A 21,755-nucleotide genomic window follows, 5' to 3' on the forward strand; every position below is an offset into this window, starting at 1 on the left:
CCCCTGCGAAAAAATAGTAAAAATGATTAAAATATAGAATTAACGGTCAAATTTCACACGAGGGCCTATAGGTATACAAATAAGCCGTATATTTATCAGAATATAAATTGATCCTTTTGTATTTAAATAAATGTTTATCGTACGAAGTGGGTGTAGGTAACATTTTTAATTATTCAAAAATTCATAAATACATTATATAATAAAAAAAACTAATCGTCAATAAGAAAAAGTTATTAACGTTATAAACCTTGTGCTAGAAGCAAAATATGTCAAACTAATAATTTTCGTTTCTTAAAAATGTGTAGGTACATAACTAAAAAAAAGTGACAACATTTGTAGATTTTAAAATTAATGGAACAAAAATGTCTGTACTTAAAAAGCACCAAAAGTCATGGTGTTAACACTGTGTATGTGATTGCTTAGACATTAAAAAATGACAAAAAAGTTAGATTTGATGTTGATTAATAATTGAATGTCTTATTAAATCATGCAAAATGTTACTAATATGGCTTTTTTAATCAACCATTAATATTTAAAAAGAAATATTTGATACAAAACTTACAAATAATAGTTAAGCACCAAGTTTGAGTTTTAATTTTATATTTTATCATAATATTTCACTTTCCGTAATGCATATAAAATGCAGAATTTGGGTAAGATTAAAAAATATTAATTAACTAAAAGCTTGATATTTAAACTACCATAGTAAAAAATTATAATCAAATATAAAATATAATAATCTTTTAGTTCAATCAACAACGTTCACAAAACATCAAATCTAACTCAAATATACGTTAAAGAGAGATGGAATGACGATAGATTTCTAAAGTTGTTATAAGAAGGAACAATTATATAAATCAGTGTAGAGAGAAAACTTGATTGTTTCCATATATGAAGGAAAACTACCAAGGACATTTTTAAAACTAAATTTATTGCAATGCACCCTTATAATATGTATAATCAAATATATACTATATTTCTACATTACTTCAGCAACTTCGAGCCTTTTGTTATATAGACCAGTAAGGTCGTATAGTGGCGACGGGGAGGCCAAAGGTGTTCAGGAGATATTTTAGCTGAAAGTGATAAAATCCCATTCATTTTCTTGGCTGAGTATTTTGGTAAATTATGTTTTACCTCAAATGGTTGTTGCCACTGGGTCAGACATTATACAGATTGTTTAGGAATCATTATCACTGATAAAAAAAAATTTTCGAACAAACGCTTCAATGCGAATTCGTAGATGATCAAATTCACTATAAGTAGGTAAGACATATTGTTGCATTAAGACCATTGCACAATTTTTCAAAATCTAATTGAATCATTCGCTTGTAAAATAATTCGCTAGATATGCTTTTTAGAGTTCCAGCAATAATTAATTATTTTTTTATAGTATTAGACACTATTTTCTATAAACACACTTTAAGCTTAAAAAAATCGTATAATACCTTTAATTATAAAGTACACTTTTTTTATTTATAGTTGAAAGATTTATTAATTATTTGCATGGACACAGTAAGTTTTTATTTTATTTTATTCTAATAAATGTGTACAAATATTGCGTGAAGGGCTATGTTTAAAAAAATTAAAATGATTCTTTATATAATTTTTCTTTAATTAATAATGACATAGTCTGCCCGTTTGGCGATTGCGCGGCTGGTGTTGCTATTTCTTCTTTTGTTTTAAAATTTCTGTAATTAAAAAAATATATATATCAACTTAGGTTCCTTCTGTTGTACATTATAGTGTACCGAGTGATTGGTTAACTATGGACCAGTCAGTAACTTAGAAGATATTAGAATTCTTAAGATTATTTTTTCTTATAATTTTATAGTTATTAGTTGGGACAAATTTAATATATTTTTGAAAAAAAAAACCCATTTCTTATATGTTAAAACTGTATGAACTTAAGAATTTTAAATGGTAACGTATAACTTTTTAAATTAAGGAACATTTGCTGAACATTTTGAATGGTCGATAACCAGTTTTGGATATTTAGTTTTCAAGTTATTCAATTTTAAAAGTTATGACGGGAGGGGAAGGGCGGTTGAGTAATGCGCACAGATAAAAACATCTCTATTTTCCACCCTTCCACCCGTCCTAAATTTAAAACATTAATAACTTTAAAACTAATTATCCAAAACAAGTTATCGGCCAGTCAAAATATTCATAAAATTATTCTTAATTTAAAAAGTTAATCAAAAATGTACGTTAGAGCATTTAAATTTCTTAAGTTCATACAGTTTTAACATATAAAAGATGGGGCTGTATGTATTTTTCAAAAATATATTAAATTTGTCCCAACCAATAACTATAAAGTTTTAAAAAAAAATAACTAAAAAAAGTCTAATATCTTCTAAGTTATTGACTGGTCCATAGTTAACCAATCACCCGGTAAATTAGTGTAAATTTATAGTAAGCTATTAACTCTCGTTTTTTTAATAAGGATAAACTGTATAATTTAAATTCAGTAAAAATAACTTAAAGTTAAATAGTAAACATAATTAGCTCAAAAGTCAAATTTAACTCTAAGTATGATAACATTCTAACCTTCCACTTTTACATTCCACGTATGGTCAGGTAATCTTCCAATTGCTGTAATATTCAAAAAAATTATATATATTTAGGTTCCTTTTATTGTACGTACAAAAACTGTACTGTGTACATTTGTAGTAAGTTATTAATTAAAGTTTTGTTAATAAAGATAAACTGTATATTTTGTATCCAGTAGAAATAATCAAAGTTAAGTAGTGAAGATAATTTAGTCAAACCGTTGTAAATGATGTTAACATTTATTTAGGTTTAAAAAATGTGTGTCTTACTAAAAGTTCGTTCAGAAATATTATCCTTTCAAATTACTCACAAATTACTTTCAAATTGTCAGTACATGATTTGGAAAGATTTTTGGATGAATTTGTTTTAGTAAAATAATGAAAACAACTCACGCGCTGGTAAACCTGTAAAACAAAAGGGCAGTGGTTAGTATTGAAATTATAAATTGTTATATTTTGGTGTACAATATTTATAAAAAATTTCAAAAATTATTGTTACTTATGTACACCACTCGAGTGCTTTACCATTGCTACTAGCACCATAACAAATTACAAGTAATGCATTTTAGTAAGTATTATTGTTGGCGAATGGAAGAAACTAAATAAAAGAAAACTTAATTTTTAATATACTAGGTTGAGGTTATGAATCTGATAATTATAAATACAGTGACGGATCCAGGGGTTGTCCAAGGGGGGGGCGAATTTTCGTTTTTTGTAGGTATAATAAAATTAACTTTTTTGATTTTTACTTTTTATTAATTGTCTACAAAATATGTTACAATGTATTAATTATTTTGATTAGTTATTTTTTCATTAATCATTATTATTTAGTTTAATTTTCATCATTAATTTAATATCATCTTCATTTAAGGGGAATTCGATACTGGCCGTTTTTTTTAGTCAAAACACGTCATTTTTTGTCTATCGCACAGGCCGAACCAGTAATCCGATAAGTAATTTGAAAACAGATTCGAATTCGCCATGAAGTTTACTTAGGATCGGTCAGGGTAATTTTTTCAATTTTTTATTTTAACCCTTTTCAAAATTGATTTTAAAATTTTATAAAAAGTACGCTGACCGATCTCAAGTAAACTTCATAACAAATTCAAATCTGTTTCAGCAAAAAATGTACTATTATATTAACTAAAATGGCTTTTACTCATAGACAAAATGATTTAAATTGAAAATAATACCATGAAGCTTATACAAATCAACAGGTAAATTAATTGACATAGTCGAAATTAATTACAGACAATTTTTTCTTGCGCCACTGTCTAAATAACATATAATTACGTTTTGTGTTTTATCGAACAAAATTTTAAAAAAACGGTTTGTCGGTATGAAACAAACTGTCGACATTTTTAAGTCATTAACATTTGTTAATCAAAGAAAGTGGTCTTAAATATGCAGATAAAGGATATAATTATAATGATTAAAACGACTTTGTTCACCAGACTTCTGCATACTCAAGGACGAAGCTTTGTAATTGTACATATTATGAATACTATAATCGGTTATTTATGGTTAAAAAATGTGTATGATTTTTTTAGTAAAACAAAAAAACTTACGTCTTGTATCTTCCCAAGACAAATTTCTGTCTGAAAAACAAAAGCATTTGGGTATATTTAGGTGGTTAATATTTATACAAAATTCTAGAACTTGTATAATATCGGAAACAAATTTAGGTTCTAACTGTATGATCGTTACCGACCAATTATGGTGAGACTTTGTAAACTGTAATGATGAGACATAATCCGTACATATTATAAATGCTGTAAACATTTTTTTAGGTACTCAGTGTACGCTTTAGAAAAATGTATATGCATTTTTTAGTAAACAAAGAAAATAACTTACGTTTTTTATCTTCCCCAGACCCAGATCCAGACCCAGATTCTGACCCAGACCCAGACCCAGATCCTGCTGAAAAACAAAAGGACTTTGTTATATTTAGGTGGTTAATATTTATACAAAATTCCAAAAATGGTTGTTATTAATTAAACTCGAATTATTATTTTTTTATTATATTCACTAGTATCTAATGACGCTAATTAGTTATCTCACGGTTAACATTTTAAAGGCAGTAACATCACGCAACATATTCTGATAAATAAACAAAAGTGATCTTAGATATGCGTCTAAGAGAAACTATTATAATGACTATTCATCAGTTGATTTAGTTCACCAGACCAGGATATTCTTTAAAATTACTCAAGTATATGCTTTGAAAAGATTTGTATGCTTTTTATAGTAAAACAATGAAAAGTTCTTACTCGTTGGTGGTACTGGTATAAGTGGTGGTTTAGAAGCTGTAAAACAAAAGGGTAGTGGTAAATAATGAAATTAAATAAATTGTTATATTTTGGTGGTAAGTATTTATAAAAAAATAAAAAAATAATTGCTATTTAAAAACTTTGTAATTGATAATTAGTTTTGGAATGATTTCTATGATTTTTTTAGTGAAACAAATAAAATAATTTACAGCTTCCAGGCACCTGGGTGGCCTCCACTGAAAAAAAAAGAATTTTGTTGTATATAATAAATATAATAAATTGTTGTATGGTTAATATTTATACACAACTTTTAGAACTACGAAAATCGAGTTATGTGTACACTTGTAACATTATCAGAAGCAAAATTATGGTTCTAACTGTATGATCATTACCGACCAATTTTGGTAAGACCTTGTAAACTCTAATGACGAGACATAGTCTATACATATTATAAATGCTGTAAACATGTTTTTAGGTTTTAAGGTACTCAGTGTACGCTTTGAAAAGATTTATATCGTTTTTTATTAAATAAAGAAAATAACTTTAATTTGTTAAATAAACAAAAGTGATCTTAGACATGCAGCTAAAAAAAATTATTATAATGATGACTATTTATCAATTGATTTTGTTCACCAAAAAAGAATATTCTTTAAAATTACTCAAGTATAGTCTTTGAAAAGATTTGTATGATTTGTAAGATTAATGAAATTATAAATTGTTTTATTTTGGTGCTAATTATTTATAAAAAATTTCAAACATAATTGTTATATGTAATATTTTGTTAAACAATATAAATAACTCACATTTTGGCGGCAAAGACCCTGTTGAAAAACAAAAGAATTTTGTTATTTTTAGGTGTTTAATATTTATACGAAATTCCAAAAATTGAATTCATTAATATATTATTATGTATTATATATTTATTTAAATACCTGAGAACTTCGTTAGAATTGCTACAAGCAACATCACAATGTACAAGAAACGCATTTTTACAATATATGATAATATATTGTAAAATATGTTATGATATTATATATATTATATTTATAATAATATATATAAATGACTGACGTTTGACTTTGGAAGTAACTGTAACACTAGTAGTTCCCTACTTTTTTTTTTATTATATTACCAGCGAGTAGAGTTTTGTTAATACTAAAAACCACATGTATTGTAAGTTGTTTTTTTTTATTTTCTATTCCTCAGAAAATATTCATCAACATTTGAATACATAGTCGTACTAGAAGTGCGCTTTTGAAACACGGATTTACAAACACATGTTAACATGTTGGAGTTTTGAAAAAATAACATACTAAGAAACAGATGTCTAAAATGTATCATGGTACAAAAACAATACTGAAAAATAAAGAATCGTAATATTCTATTATTTGTTCAATAATTCTTAGTAAGACCTACAGTTGTAGTTGAAAATATTTTTTTTTTAATTTTAGTAAGGGTTTAGCTTCGTTTAATTAAGACTTTTAATGGACAAACTACAAAGGTTTAATATTTTATGTGAGATGACCCAAATCGTAATTCCTTTAAAATAATATGTAATATAATAGATTTTATCATTTGCACATATTTTTCAGTTAAAATAATATAACACCATTGTACAATATTGAAAACAACATGTTATGGTTCGATATGTAAACATTAGCGACCAACTGTTGTATATATGAGTAAAATCGTGTTTGTCAAATAGCATTAACACATTTCTAAGACCTATGGTATTATTATTTTTTACCTAAAATATAATTATATAAGAAAATTAATTTACTAATGCTATTTATACTAATTAATATAAAATGATTCCGTATATTCTTAATTTAGTTCTTAGGAGTTTTTAATGAAAACTATTAAGGTTTTTTTTTTTTTAAATAAACCGGTTTTGTACATTTTGAAAAAACAATTTTAATATTAAATAATATGCCATGGCACGCATATTCTGGAAAAGGCTCAGCCTCTCAATTTCGTCGAATGATCATTATTATTATGTGTTTATTGAATTTTGGTTAAAATTATGATTGATCATTTTTTAATTAAACATAGTTATTAAGGATTTAATTAAATAATTAAAATTATATCTTATATAATTAAGATATGTTCTGAAACTGAAACGGTACTGCTATTAGTATGATATGTTTTATTAATTTTGGTTGTGTGTGCGTATAAGACATGTTTACCTTTTTTATTCTTCAATAATTATCAATAGAATTCGAATACTAAGCTACGATAATTGTATTTGTTCATAAGTGGCTTTAACGTTTGCCAACAAAAAATAATTGGAATTTGATGATTTTTGAGACAAATCTAGATATTTAAAAATTGCAAACAACCACCGTGTATAACATTCTATTTCTATTTTTTTTTTGCCTTACTCCACACAAATGGCCCCATGACCATATTATTTTATTGATAATACTAGAGCTTCGCTCTAGCTGGGGGCTCCGCCCCCAGGCCCCCGAGTCGGGCGGGTAGGTCACAGATTCCCGGTACTGTACCCGGCTACGCCGGGCACGCTCACGTCCCCTCGCTGCAAAGTATTTTCGGGGAGGTCACAGATTCCGAGGGGGTGCCCGGCTGCGCCGGCCACGGTATGTGGAAGTCAGTGCACAGCGGTTCCTAGGGGGGTGCCCGCTGCGCCGGCCACGGTGTCGAGCCATCGCAATACGTCTTAAAGGAATGACGTCATAATTCATGGTACCTATAGGCTGTATCTAGTAATCAGAATTCATACCTAGTTATGGACAAATATTTTGCAAGCTAAGTACTGATTAAGTGTAGAGTAAGTCTAGCTATGTATCTGTAATTTTTTTAAATTTTAAATTGAAAAGAATAGTCTAGAAGTTAGACGGTTAATAAATATCAAGTGTCCGGTGTTGCTTACTTGGGTTGTTACCACTTTTACCAATTTGTATGAACTACCAATGTCCAGTTCCTTATCAGCAGGCGGAATTCGTATTGAAAACTAATAAGGACGGCAGGTCTCCGAGTGTTTTAGCATTCGCTCGCTCGGCGCCGTCGCTTCGCTCCGCCAACTAAAAATATCCTAGGTTTGTAGGCTACACTCTATGAGGAGGTAACAGGTTTAAAATTAAGTTTAAATTAAAATTTTAAAAAGTTAAAGAGGCTTGATAAGAAGCTGGCCATTGGGAAAAAGTGTATAATGGAAATTGTCTTTGGTAAAAGTTGTTATATTATAGACCACGTCATCAATATAGGCCGGTGTCATCCCGCTTAACTTTATGAGTTGAAAACAGATAAAAATGTCTAGAGGACAGTCAGCTAAATGTCTGTTAAGGTTTGCCTTTGTGAAACAAAATTTGTTTAAACGTAGTATGTTATATGTCTGTACACAGCGGTTCCGAGGGGGTGCCCGGCTACGCCGGCCACGGTGTCGAGTCAGCTCACTACGTTTTAAAGTATACCGTTATAATTCATCGTACCTTTATCCAGTAATCATAGTTCATACTTAGTTTCGGAAAAGTGTTTTGCAAGCTAAGTACCGGTTAACTGTAGTGCAAGTCTAGCTATCTGTCAGATCAGAAACGTCCTACTACTAAAGCGAGTGTGCTGCTTGCTTAAAGGACAATTTTTTTTTTTTTTTAATTTGAATTGTTTGAGGTGTTGTTTACTTCACGGGCTTGGTAATAGCTATGGTTCAAAATAGAAAAAAATGTTTAGAGGTCAGTCTGTATATGTCTGATATGGTGTTCCTATGTGCAACAAAACTTTTTCAAACGTATACGTTATATGTCTAGATATTGGTTGAATTAAAATCCTTATTTGTTCAGAAATCACCGTCTATGCCATTATTCGGTAATGACGTACTGTACGTTTAGAATGTAACCAACAGCATAATGCATTAAATATGTATATTAAAGGTCTGGTGGTTTAACAGAAGTTCATAAGTGTTTAAGAATTCAAGAGTAAATCACATGAATGAAATGTCTAGTTTATATTAAAACTTAAAAGGGAAAGAAGTGAAGAGTGATAAATACATTATTATTGATCGACTATTTGGCAGAGCTTATAAAAATGTCCAAAGAGAGGTTAAATGAAATGTCTCGATGCAAATCTTTTAGTTTTTGGATCTGGACCTTTAATGCTAAAGGTACTTTGATACTTAAGGTCTGACGTTTGTTGGTTATTAGAAGTTTAAAAGTGTGGAAGAATGATATGTTTGTGTGACGGTTACTTGGGAACTCAAGAGTACAAAACATGAATGAAATGTCTGAAATAATTTGTAGCAAATATTTTTGATTATTCGAGTGTCCGGCGGTGATTATAAAAACGGTCAGAGTACAAAATGATAATAATAATAATATTCAGTGCATAAAATACCTAAATTATTTGATACTTATCCAGACATATTTTATACATAATAGATAAATTGATATATACATTAATACTTTTTTAAGTAAACCATGAAAGGTATAAATCCATATGTTGATATATTTTTAGATGGCTAACCAACAATTCATCCTACTAAATGATAATAATCAAAAATTTTAAAATAATTTTATTTTTTATTATGTAGTATCAATTTAAAAAAATATAGCAAAATCTATAGATTTACTATACTCTTTTAGGGTGGAGCGAATACTTATATTATACTTCTATAAATAATAAAATAGTAAATTAAATGTCGATTTTCAATATAAATTTTAACCCTTTGAAGCACAGCATTTTTATCTCCGATTTTCTCTGAACATGATTATGAAGGTGGTAATAAATATATACCACTGCGCGAGAGTAGGCTATTTTTTGAAAAAGTGGTATATTACTTATACCACCATGCTTCAAAATGTTAAAATGCAATAAAATGATTTGAAATTAATATTTTATTTTTATGTTTTAATTATGCCCTATGTCTGAAATCACACCACAAAAAAAAACAAAATAGTCAATATTAATAAGTATCTAATTTAGTTCAAGCTATATCAATAGCAGCTCAAAAAAAAAAATATATATATATACATACATATAATATAAAAAATTAACATTAAATAGTTAGTAAAAATAAATGTTCAGACAATTTTTTTGATTTTTGATTACTACTCACAAAAACGGTCTAAGAACACAAAATGTTGAACGCTAAAATAATCTAAAGACAACTGTTTTAAGAATTTAAAAAGATGATATAGGGACTTTTGCTGATGCTTTTAAAAAACATACCTATAATTTTTTATAATAAGACTGTGTAAAAATGCATTTATTCGTTGGTTAAATAAGTATTATAAAGCCAGGGAGTAAAAACCGGAATGATTACAATAGCATAAGATGTTGCTATGTATAATGTGATTAAAATAAATTAGATCATGTAATACAGTTATTTCTTATTAGAGCGGAATGAACACATAGATATTTTATGTCAATAATGTATATAAATTTTAAGCACACAAAAGTAGCCCCAGGTGTATAAAACTAAAAATCGATTGTTTTTAGATCTGAACAATTTTTATTCAGTGCATCAAATATACTATTATTATTATTTAAAAAAATATTTTTCATTATATATATATATTATTATTTTAACAACAATAAACTTTTTTTTAATTAATCCATGTATTATGTTATTTTTAGATAGGTAAATAAATGTTTTTCTACTAAATAATTTACAATAATACTTCCTAAAAAAAAAATTATCTGGAAAGTGAAATCAGATACATGATTTAAAAAAATAAAGTTATATGTTTGTCAATTTCAAAGAATACAAACTATATTTTCAACTTTAATGACAATTATTAGATTTTTCTTAGCTTGAATTGTTGATTTCCACATAGCTTACCTACAATGTATGAATTTTCCAAAGTTAAAATATTAAAACCACAAATTAAGTCAAAAAACAATTTTAAAAACCCCAAACGGTTAGTGATAGTACTCGATAGTGATCATACATATTTATATAGGTAAATCATCCTACTAAATGAAATAATTAAAATATATTCAAATAATGCCAATTTAACGTGAAATAATATATCATTAAAAAAAAATATATAAAAAAACTAAAATAATTTTTATTCTATGTAGTGATCATAATTGTACAGCTTTAACAAAAAAATTTGAAATAATTAATGTCTTAATTATTTGTACATTAGTATCGTATGTGTGTGCACGTTAAGAAACTAAAGCGTTAAGAGAAGTCGGTTAAGACACTGTATAATGAAAAAAAAACTGTCAATTTAAATTAGGGTTGAGTATAGAGATTAGATAGGCACTAATTATTAAAAAATACTTCATAAATAACAAAAAATGAACTTCTACGGTGTAAGTTTTCTGTTGGCCGCAGGCAAATTAATCGGTGACGGCATAGGATAACAGTCTGTAACCAATGGTAACAATAATAACTACTTATTGTATTAATTAAAGACAGAGTAGATAGAAGTAGCAATCAATCTTCTAAACGGACACGCGTCGGTTATGATTTCACTATAGTATTGGCCTAAAACAAATAATTTACATATATATAAAATAAGTCAGTAAGTTATTTAGTTGAAAATAAATAGTAGTCAACAAATTTTTCAACAAAAAATATGAAATGTATCGTTATCACCACACACAGCGGTTTGAAAAAGATAAGAATTTTGTACATCTAATTAATTTGATAATTTGGTTTAAGCGAAATGTAATATACTACTATACTATATATTATTATATATATTCTAAATCTAAAAAACGTACCGACATCCAACGACGCATATTAATAGGTAATGTTTGCACACCGGGAAACACGTCGATTTCTCTTGAACGAAAACCGTGAGCGAATTACGGACAAATATGTAATTAATAATAACTATTATACGTTTAATATATAATTATATGTATATAATATAACAAACTACAAAGACAAAAATTCACCAAAAAAAACAAAACACGCCGTTCGCCGTTTTTAATTTTCATTATTATATATATGATAACGTTTGACACACCGGGAAACACTATTGAATAAAAAACCACGTATGACAATGAACAACAGTGTAATTAATAATAATAATAATAATTTTACGTTTAATTTAAGGAAAGTACAAACTCGGCAATAAAAACAACACACGCCGTCACCGTTATTATTTGATACGATAACGTTGTGACATGATAAAAACGCGCGCCAACGCCACGCGCTGCCCAAGCCGCCTTTATGCTTGTCTATGAGCCAGATGTATTATACGAATCCCATGGAAGAGACGATTAGGCGACTGGCGGGACGTCGGCTATTTGAATTGACATTTTATTATTATGATAAGAATGATTAGAAGAAATTAAAACTATTTTAAACAAATGATTAAATGCTTGACTCGCAATTTTAAACTGTATAAAACCGGATTATTTTTTAAAAACCTTAATAATTTTCATTAAAAACTCCTAAGAACTGAAGTAAGCTGTAATATTAAACGAAGGCATTCTTAGTATCTTTATATAACTGGAGTATTGTTTTTTTCCTATATCTCTATTCATTTTATTATATAATAATATTTTAGGTATAAAACAATAATACCATAGGTTTTAGAAATGTTATAATGTGATTTGAAAAACATTATTTTACTCATATACACAATAGTTGGTCGGTATATTTTACAAATCGAACCATAATATATAGTTTTTAATATCGTATAATGGTGTTATATTTAATATGTTATCGTAATAGGGTCACTGCAGATGTTCTTTTAAAATGTATTTTCAGACTTTTGTGCTTTACTACACAATTTGCACATATTTTTCAGTTAAAAAATATAACACCATTGTACGATATTGAAAACAACATGTTGTTATGGTTCTATCTGTAAACATTACCGGCCAACTGTTGAGTATATGGCAACAAGTCTCCATAATATGGTAACCACCATAGATAATATCACAATGTGAATTTGATATATGTTAATTTTAATCATATTTTATTCTAGCATGGAACATACTTTAGCATTGGCCCCCCAGCCCTAAAACGACCTTTAATTTTGACACAAGATTGCGATACTAAAGTAGCTCTCCTATTTTAAACATAAGATGCAATCGAAATAATAACCAGTTATCGTCATCATTCATAAAGATTGGCCAGAAAATACAATTAAGAATATACTATACAGGGAGATTCTTTTACCAAGGGTAACCCTCAATATCTCATATGGTTTAATTTAATTTTTCATGTAGTTTTTATACAATGTGATCTCAATATTAAAAATTTTTTTTTTTGATTTCCCCCCTTCTAACTTTGACTTTTTAATAGCAACTTTTAAAACTTAAATGGTAACTCACATATTTCATTAATTTTTTAATGTAATAGAATAATGACATTAAACATAATATAATAATATTTTCGTTTATATACTTTAAATTTAAAATATTTTGTCCGTATTATTTCTTTTTTCGTTTATATTATATTCTTGATGGGAATTATGAAAACAAATTTTGTTTTTTTTTATATTAGACTTTCGCGTAGTTAAGGTATAATAGGTGTACACGCTTTAATGCAAAATATTCGATTAGTTTTTTTTTTCCGTTATATTTTTATGTATAGGCCATATGCGATTTTACTCATGCGCACTACAAATTAATGCTTGACTGCAAATAAGCTTAAAGGGATCAAGATTTGAGTCATCTCACATAATATAATAAACCTTTGTGGTTTGTTCTTTAAAAGTCTTAATTGAAGCTAAACCCTTACTCCGTTTAAACATTTCAAAAAAATGTTAAAATATTTTTTTACTAAAACTTTACGACTTACTATGAGTAATTGAAAAATAATAGAATAATATAGTGTTTTTTTTTTCAGTATTGTTTTGTACCATGATACTTTTTAGACATCTGTTTCTAAGTAAGTTATTTTTTCAAAACTCCAACTGTATGTTTTTGTAAATCCGTGTTTCCAAAGACGCACTTCTAGTACGATTATGTATTCAAATGTTGATGAATATTTTCTGAGGAATAGGGAAAAACAAAAAACAACTTACAATACATGTGGTTTTTAGTATTAACAAAACACTACTCGCGGGTAATATAAGAAGAAAAAAAAGTAGGGAACTACTAGTGTTACAGTTACTTCCAAAGTCAAACGACAGTCATTTTTTATATATTGTCAAAGATGCGTTTCTTGTACATTGTAATGTTGCTCGTAGCAGTTCTAACAAAGTTCTCAGGTTTTTAAATAAATATAAATTTTGGAATTTCGTATAAATAATAACCATCTAAATATAACAAAATCGTTTTGTTTTTCAGCGGGATCTGAGCCTAGGTCTTGGTGTGGGATAAAAAAAAGTTGTAAGTTATTCTCTTTATTTACTAAAAAAAAAGCTTAGAAACTTTTCCAAAGTGTACACTGAAACATTTGAAAGTATATTATTTTTGAACAAATTATCAATTACACATTTTTTAAACTTAATTAAATGTTTATAATATTTCTATTATATTTATTTACAGCAAGATCCAAGTCTGGATCTGGGTCTAGGGAAGAAAAAAGTTGTAAGTTACACTCTTTATTTACTAAATAAAAAAACATACAAATCGTTCTAAAGCGTACACCAATTTAATTTAAAAGTATTTTTTTTTAAACATTATTTAAACCTAAAAATATTTTTACATCATTTATAATAATTACATATTATGTCTCATCATTAGAGTCAATAGAAGGTCTCACCGTAATCGGCCGGTGATGATCATACAAGTGTACACATAACTCGAATTTCATAGTTCTAGAATTTTGTATGTATAATTACAATCTAAATATAACAAAATTCTTTTGTTTTTCAGTGGAAAATCAGCCTGGGGAAAGACGTAAGTTATTTTTCTCGTTTTACTAAAAAAAGCATACAAATCTTTCCAAAGCATACACTGGGGTAATTTTATAGAATATTATTTTTGAATGAATTATCATTTACACATTTTTTAACTATAAATTACTGACTATGATATTAATAATATGAACAATATTAATTCTTCGTCCTTGAGTATACAGTAGGGTGGTCAACAAAGTCGATTTAGTCATTATAATTATATCCTTTGTCTGCATATTTAAGATCACTTCCATTTATTAACAAATATTACGTAGTGGTTATGACTTAAAAATTTTTGCAAATTTGTTTCATACCGACAAACTGTATTTTTTTTTTAATTGTTCAATAATTATGTAAAGGTACGAAAATGTAATTGTGCTTTAACATATTTATAAAACGCAATTACATGTTATTTATAATTGTCAGTCAAAATCTTAACTCGGTGTATTAAAAAGTTAAGGCGCCTTTATTTTAGTTTCTTTCATTTACCAACAATAACAGTTACTAAAATGTATTTTTTACATTGTTTTGGTGGTATTTTTGAAAATTTTCATAAATAATAAAAACCAAAATATAACAATTTATATTTTTATTACCCACCACTACCCTTTTTTTACAGCTCAGTGTCTACTACCAGTACCACCCCCTAGTGAGTTATATAAATTGTTTTACTAAAATAAAGCATACAAATCTTTCCAAAGCATACACTTGAGTAACAATTTATAATTTTATTACTTACCACTATCCTTTTTTTTTTTACATCTCGGGATGCACCACCAGTACCACCCACGAGTGAGTTGTATTAATTGTTTTTACAAAGCATACACTTAAGTAATTTGAAAGAATATTGTTTTTGAATGAATTATCAATTACACATATTTTAAACTTAAATAAATTTTAATAAATTATAAGAGTTTAAATAACAATCATTTTAGCTTCGATTTTGAATTTTATATAAATATTAACCACCGAAAAACAAACATTTATAGATGCTGCGGTAAAAAAGTCTTCGAATAAAAAACATCGTGAGTTAATTTCTTTGTTTTATTTAACAAAGCTGACAAATCTTTCTACATTTTTTCAACATAAATAAATGTAGTTTTTATAATATGAAAAATGAATGCCTTATACTTATATAAGGCATATATAATTTCCTTACTCAATACTCTATTTTTTTCCAGCTACTGAAACTAGTGAACATAGTGAGTTCTTTCTATTGTTTAACATTAAAAATAAGCATACAAATCTTTCCAAAACATACACTGAGTAATTTGTACATTTTTGGAATTTTTCAGCGGAAACTGGGTTTTGGGTAGATCAACGTAAGTTTTTTTTTTTGTTTTACTAAAAAAATCATACAAATTATTTCAAAGCATACACTTGAGTAATTTTATAGAATATTTTTTTTGTACGAATTACCTATTACATATTTTTAACCATAAATAAACGATTATAGTATTTATAATATGAACAATAATAATGACTTAAAAATGTTGACAATTTGTTTCATACCGACAAACCGTTTCTTTTTATTCTTTCGATCATTATAGGATACGAAAGTGTTATTGTGCTTTATAACATTTACAAAACGCAATTATATATTATTTATAAGTGTCAGAGTCAAAATCTCAACTTAGTGTATCAAACAGTTAAGGAGCGTCTAATTTAATTTCTTACATTCGCCAACAATAATATTTACCAAAATGCATTTTTTGTACATTTTTATAGTGCTAGTAGCAATGTTAAAGCACTCGAGTGTATTAAGTAAAAATAATTTTTGAAGTTTTTCATAAATATTAACCACCAAAATATTACAATTTATAATTTTATTACTCACCACTATCCTTTTATTTTACAGCTTTTAATCAACTACAAGATCCACCAGCACAACCACCACCACTAAAATCAATACTACGACGACGACCATCGCGTGAGTTATTTTCATTGTTTTACTAAAAAAAAAGCAAAAAAATCTACTACTAGTAGCTACTAGTAGTACCTAGTACTGGTGCCTACTAGTATTCCAGTTACTTCCCATAGACAAACGACCATTTGTATATGTTGTAAGTATGCGTTTCTTGTACAATGGATTGTTGCTCGTAGCAATTGTAACAAAGTTCTCAGGTATTTAAATAAATTTAATTTTTGGAATTTCGTATAAATGTATAACAAAATCCTTTATTTTTCAGGGGGATCTGGGCCTGAGTCTGAGTCTGGGTCTGATTCTGAAAATAAACATAAGATTAGCGGCTCTGGTAGAAGTTGTAAGTAGTTTTCTTTGTTTCCTAAAAAAAGCTTACAAATCATTCTAAAGCATACACTGATTATTTTGAAAAAATATTGTTTTTGAACGAACTATTAGGTACATATTTTTCAAAACTAATTAAATGTTTACAGTATTTACAACAGTTTGACTAATTTATCTTCACTACCTAACTTTAACAATTATAACAATTTATAATTTCATCACTCACCAATACTCTTTTTTTACAGCTTCTAATCCACCACAAAAATCAGCACCGTAAGTTTTTTCCATTGTTTTACTAAAAAAAAGCATACAAAACTTTCCAAAGCATACACTTTACAGTAATTTGGAAGAATATTGTTTTTGAACGAACTATTATAAGTTACACCTTTTTTAACCTAAATAAATATTTCCAGCAATTACAACCGTTTGACTAAATTATCTTCACTACTTAACTTTGATTATTTTTACTGGATACAAAATATACAGTTTATCTGTACCAACATAACGGAAGTTAATAACTTACTACAAGTGTACACAGTACACTAAAATATTATTTTTTTTTATGTACAATAAAAGGAACCCAAATATAATATAATATATATATATATATATATATGTACATTGTACATATTTTTTTTTAATATTACAGCAAAACCAGCCGCGCAACCGCCGAACAGTCAGAATATGAGAAAATATTGTATAAAGCATAATCTTAATTCTTTTAAAAATAGCGCTTCACGCCATATATGTACACCTTTATTTGAATAAAATCAAATTAAAAACTTGCTGTGCAAATAATTAATAAATCATTTAACTATAATTTGAAAACGAGTATTTTATTTAAATTAACATAATCTAACCTAATCATATTGCAAAACGTAAAATATTAATTAAAGAAATATACGATTTTTTGAGTATAAGTGGACGCGTCATACTCTTTGAAGATAATCGTAAAGATATGTTTATTGAAAAGAGTGTACTTCAAAGCGAAATGGTCATAAAAAAACATATTTCAATATCGTTAAAAAGAGAAAAAATTTAACTAGATTCTCTAGTCGGATTTTTTGGAAAACATAAACTCAATTTTAATTACAAGCGTTTAAAAAAGAAAAAGATGTCTAAATTATAATATAAATTATGACAATTGTGTTGATAATAAAAAATAAAAAATGATGAAAGATCCTAGATTAAGTTTTCATTTTTTTAATTACAAAATAGTTACAAAATACAAAAAAATATTTAAAAATTTACACCTGTGACCTGTTTTTAGACTGAATAAAAAACATTTCTAAAATTAAATAATACGCCCTGGGACTAAAACTAATTTTATTTGTTTGGTTTTTAAATGCACAACCGAACTAGAGGTGGGACTTTCGAATTAAGATTTAAAAAACAAATTTATTTTATACTAGTTTAAGTTTAATAAAAAAACAAACCAAGAAACAAATGTCTAAAAAGAAACATTCTACAAAAACAATACTTAAAAATAAAGAACTATATTATTCTATTATTTTTTTTAATAATTCTTAGTAAGCCGTAAAATTTTAGTTAAAAAAATTTTACTTTTTATTTTTATATAGAGTAAGAGTTTAGCTTCAATTAAGATCTTTTCCTTTTTTAAGACAATGATAATTTTTTTGTATACTTTTTAACAAACATGCGTTCTATAAAATCACTTTTCGATGATTTAGCATTATAAGCTGCTAAATACGAATAAAATGATTTTACATAGTTTCCAGATGAGATAATTTTTTGAATAAAAAATTAAATAATAATATATTCCTTTTTTTACAATACCGTTAACCAAAGAATACATTTTAATTAAAAGAACCCGTCTAAGAAAAGAACGGGGATAGTCGACCAAGACCGTTACAACTAAATATTATTTAACAATACCGACCATTGTATAAATGTGTAAAATCATGTGTTTCAAATCGCGTTATAATATTAGTAGAGTGGTGGTAAGTTAGCTTCTATTAAAACTTTTAATAGACAAACCACAAAAGTTTGTCATAATATGTGAGATGACTTAAATCATGATTCCTTTAAAATTATGTGCATCATTATAATAGAATTTATCTATCATAAATGTGCAAACATTTTTCAGGTAAAAAAATATATCACCATCGTGCGATACTGAAAACAACATGTTATGGTTCGATCTGTAAACATTACCGACCAACTGTTGTGTATATGGCAACAACTGCATAATATAGATGGAAAAAAATGTAATTCATATTAAATACTATGAGATATTAAGTGGCCAATGATAAAACACAAATCACCCTGAATAATCATCATAAATCGCAAGGATATTGTAGATCAGAAATAATCACTACTTAGAATATAATAATTGTATTAAATAATAATATTTTAGGCATAAAACAATAATATCTTAAGTTTTAGAAATGTTATTATGTTCTATGAAAAACATAATTTTGCTCATATATACAACAGATGGTCGGTAATGTTTACAGATCGAACCATAACAAGTTGTTTTCAATATCATACAATAGAGTTGTATTACTTTAACTAAAAAATGTAAGCAAATGTATAATAGATAAGGTCTATTATAATGCATATAATTTTAAAAGGATCAAGATTTATATAATCTCACATAATATAATAAACTTTCGTGGTATGTTCTTAAGAATTATTTAGGATTAATTGATAATTGAAGTTAAACTCGGACTCTGTTAAAAAATTTTAAAAAATGTTTAACAACTAAAATTTTACGGCTTACTAAGAATTATTGAAAAAAATAATAGAATAATATAGTTCTTTATTTTTAAGTATTGTTTTTGTAATATGTTTCTTTTTAGACATCTGTTTCTTGGTTTGTTTTTCTTTTTTTAATATAAAATGGTATAAAATATAATTGTTTTTCAAATCCTAGTTTCGAAAGACCCACCTCTAGTTTGATATTGCGTTTAAAAATCAAACAAACAAAATTACTTAAAGTTTTTAATGCAAACAATAGGTGAAACAACAAAATGTTCTAATAAAAAGGGCCATTCTAGTGTACAAGCAAATTTTTGGAATTTTACCTAATATACTTGAAAAAATATGATATAATATTGTGATAATAGCATTTTCCAACATATAACCATGGAATGTATACATGTAAAATTGTTAATAAAAATGTTAGATAAATTATATTATCTAGCTAGTATTTAGAATTATTTTACGACGGTTAAAGTTTTACTTAGACACACAATGAATATCCGCAAGCTCTCTATTCTAGACTCGATTCCATCCTCTTTGTCCCAAACCGTCCTACTTCGCAATAATATTTATTTTATTTTTACTTTTTTTTTAGTCTCGTGTTAGTGGAGAACATTTAATAAACGGGCTTACGTCCAGTACCACGGACAGAAAATTGTGTTAATTCAAATTTTTTTTTTTTATAACTTCCCCTTGTCTTTTTTTTTTAATTTGACGTGCGATCTGCTAAACTGGTTCTCGTCAAATTAATAATTTTCATTTTGCAATATGGTTAGGTTATGTTATGTTAATTGAAAAAAAACACTCTTTTTTTAAATTTATATTTGAATGTTTTATTAATTATTTGCATGAACACGGTAAGTTTTTTATTAAAATAATATAATATTGCGTAAAGCGCTTGATTTATTGGTAAGGATAAACTGTATAATTTATAATCAGTAAACAAAACTTAAGTTAAACAGTGAACATAATTTGGTCAACTGTATAATTTAACTTGAAGTTTAATAGCATTGTCCATCTTCCAGGGTTGGTAGTTCAGGTCCTACTTTTTTTCTCATTTGCTGTAATATTGAAAAAAAAAATATGTACATTTAAGTTCCTTTTATTGTACGTACAAAAAAATAATATTATAGTGTACTGTGTACATTTGTAGTAAGTTATTAACTTTCGTTGTGTTGGTAATAATAAACTGTATATTTAGTATCCAGTAGAAATAATTCAAAGTTAAGTAGTGGAGATAAACGGTTGTAAGTGCTGTAAACATTTGTTTAGGTTTAAAAAATGTGTATCTTACTTATAACAGTTCGTTCAAAAATAATACTCTTTCAAATTACTCAGTGTATACTTTGGAAAGATTTGTATGATTCATTTAGTAAAACAAAGAAAATAACTTACGAGCTCCAACTTCCCAAGACTCATCTGACGCTGAAAAACAAAAGGATTTTGTTATGTTTAAGTGGTCTAGGTCAAAATTTTCAACAGACGTGTATGGTAACCGATTAAGTTTCAATATTTAATTTTGCTCCCCCCTCCATTGGTCCAGCTTATGAATAAAAAAATGTTAAAACCCTGTTTGTTTATGAAGAATCAAAAAGGCTTTACGTAGGCCAATTTTTTTTTTGGCATAATTTTAGTATATCATCAAAAAACAGGGTAGACCATGAAATTCTGTTGGCTCTGTATGTACTACAATAAACTGCACACATTATAAATAGTATTAACATTTCTTTCAGCTTTAAAAAAATTATATATTTAATACAAATTTCAAAAATTATCGTTTTTTATATCTATTCGATACTTTAACATTGCTACTAGGTACTAGATACTAAGTGCATCATAACAATTTACAAAAAATGCATTTTGGTATTTATTGTTGTTTACAAATGAATGAAACTAAGAGAAATATTACTTAAAAAGGTTAGAAATATGACTCTAACAATTACTAATTTAGGTTTTTAAAATCGTTTAAGACACAATTACATTGTCAAAGCTTTGACATATTCATTAAACGATTAAAACAACGTTTTGATGATATGAAAACCAATCATCAACATTTTTTAGGAAGTTACATCACGCAACATTTGTTAAATAAACGAAAGTGATCTTAAATAGGCAGCTAAAAGAAAAGGATTAAAATGACTATTTATCAATTGATTTTGTTTACCAGACCATTGTATACTCTAGTATGAGGCAA

General features: G+C 27.0%; 2 long non-coding RNA genes across 2 annotated transcripts; one reads left to right on the plus strand and one right to left on the minus strand.

Annotated features, from left to right (window-relative positions):
- Positions 1–10,825: 10,825 nt before the first annotated feature.
- On the minus strand, positions 10,826–11,984 carry LOC126834491 (uncharacterized). The gene is made up of 2 exons (XR_007685075.1): positions 11,510–11,984; positions 10,826–11,270 (listed from the first exon to the last, which is right to left on the minus strand). It is a non-coding gene; the product is annotated as an uncharacterized LOC126834491 (long non-coding RNA).
- Positions 11,985–15,351: 3,367 nt separating this feature from the next.
- Positions 15,352–16,510, plus strand: LOC126834965 (uncharacterized). Its single transcript, XR_007685118.1, has 5 exons — positions 15,352–15,381; positions 15,579–15,614; positions 15,771–15,791; positions 15,885–15,911; positions 16,448–16,510. It is a non-coding gene; the product is annotated as an uncharacterized LOC126834965 (long non-coding RNA).
- Positions 16,511–21,755: the final 5,245 nt, after the last annotated feature.

Source organism: Adelges cooleyi, unplaced genomic scaffold (assembly GCF_023614345.1).
Source record: "Adelges cooleyi isolate 19-005CV unplaced genomic scaffold, UGA_ACOO_1.1 ACOO_flye_CR_arks_rails_tigmint_CR_PRNA_21, whole genome shotgun sequence".
In the NCBI taxonomy this organism is placed as follows: Eukaryota; Metazoa; Arthropoda; class Insecta; order Hemiptera; family Adelgidae; genus Adelges; species Adelges cooleyi.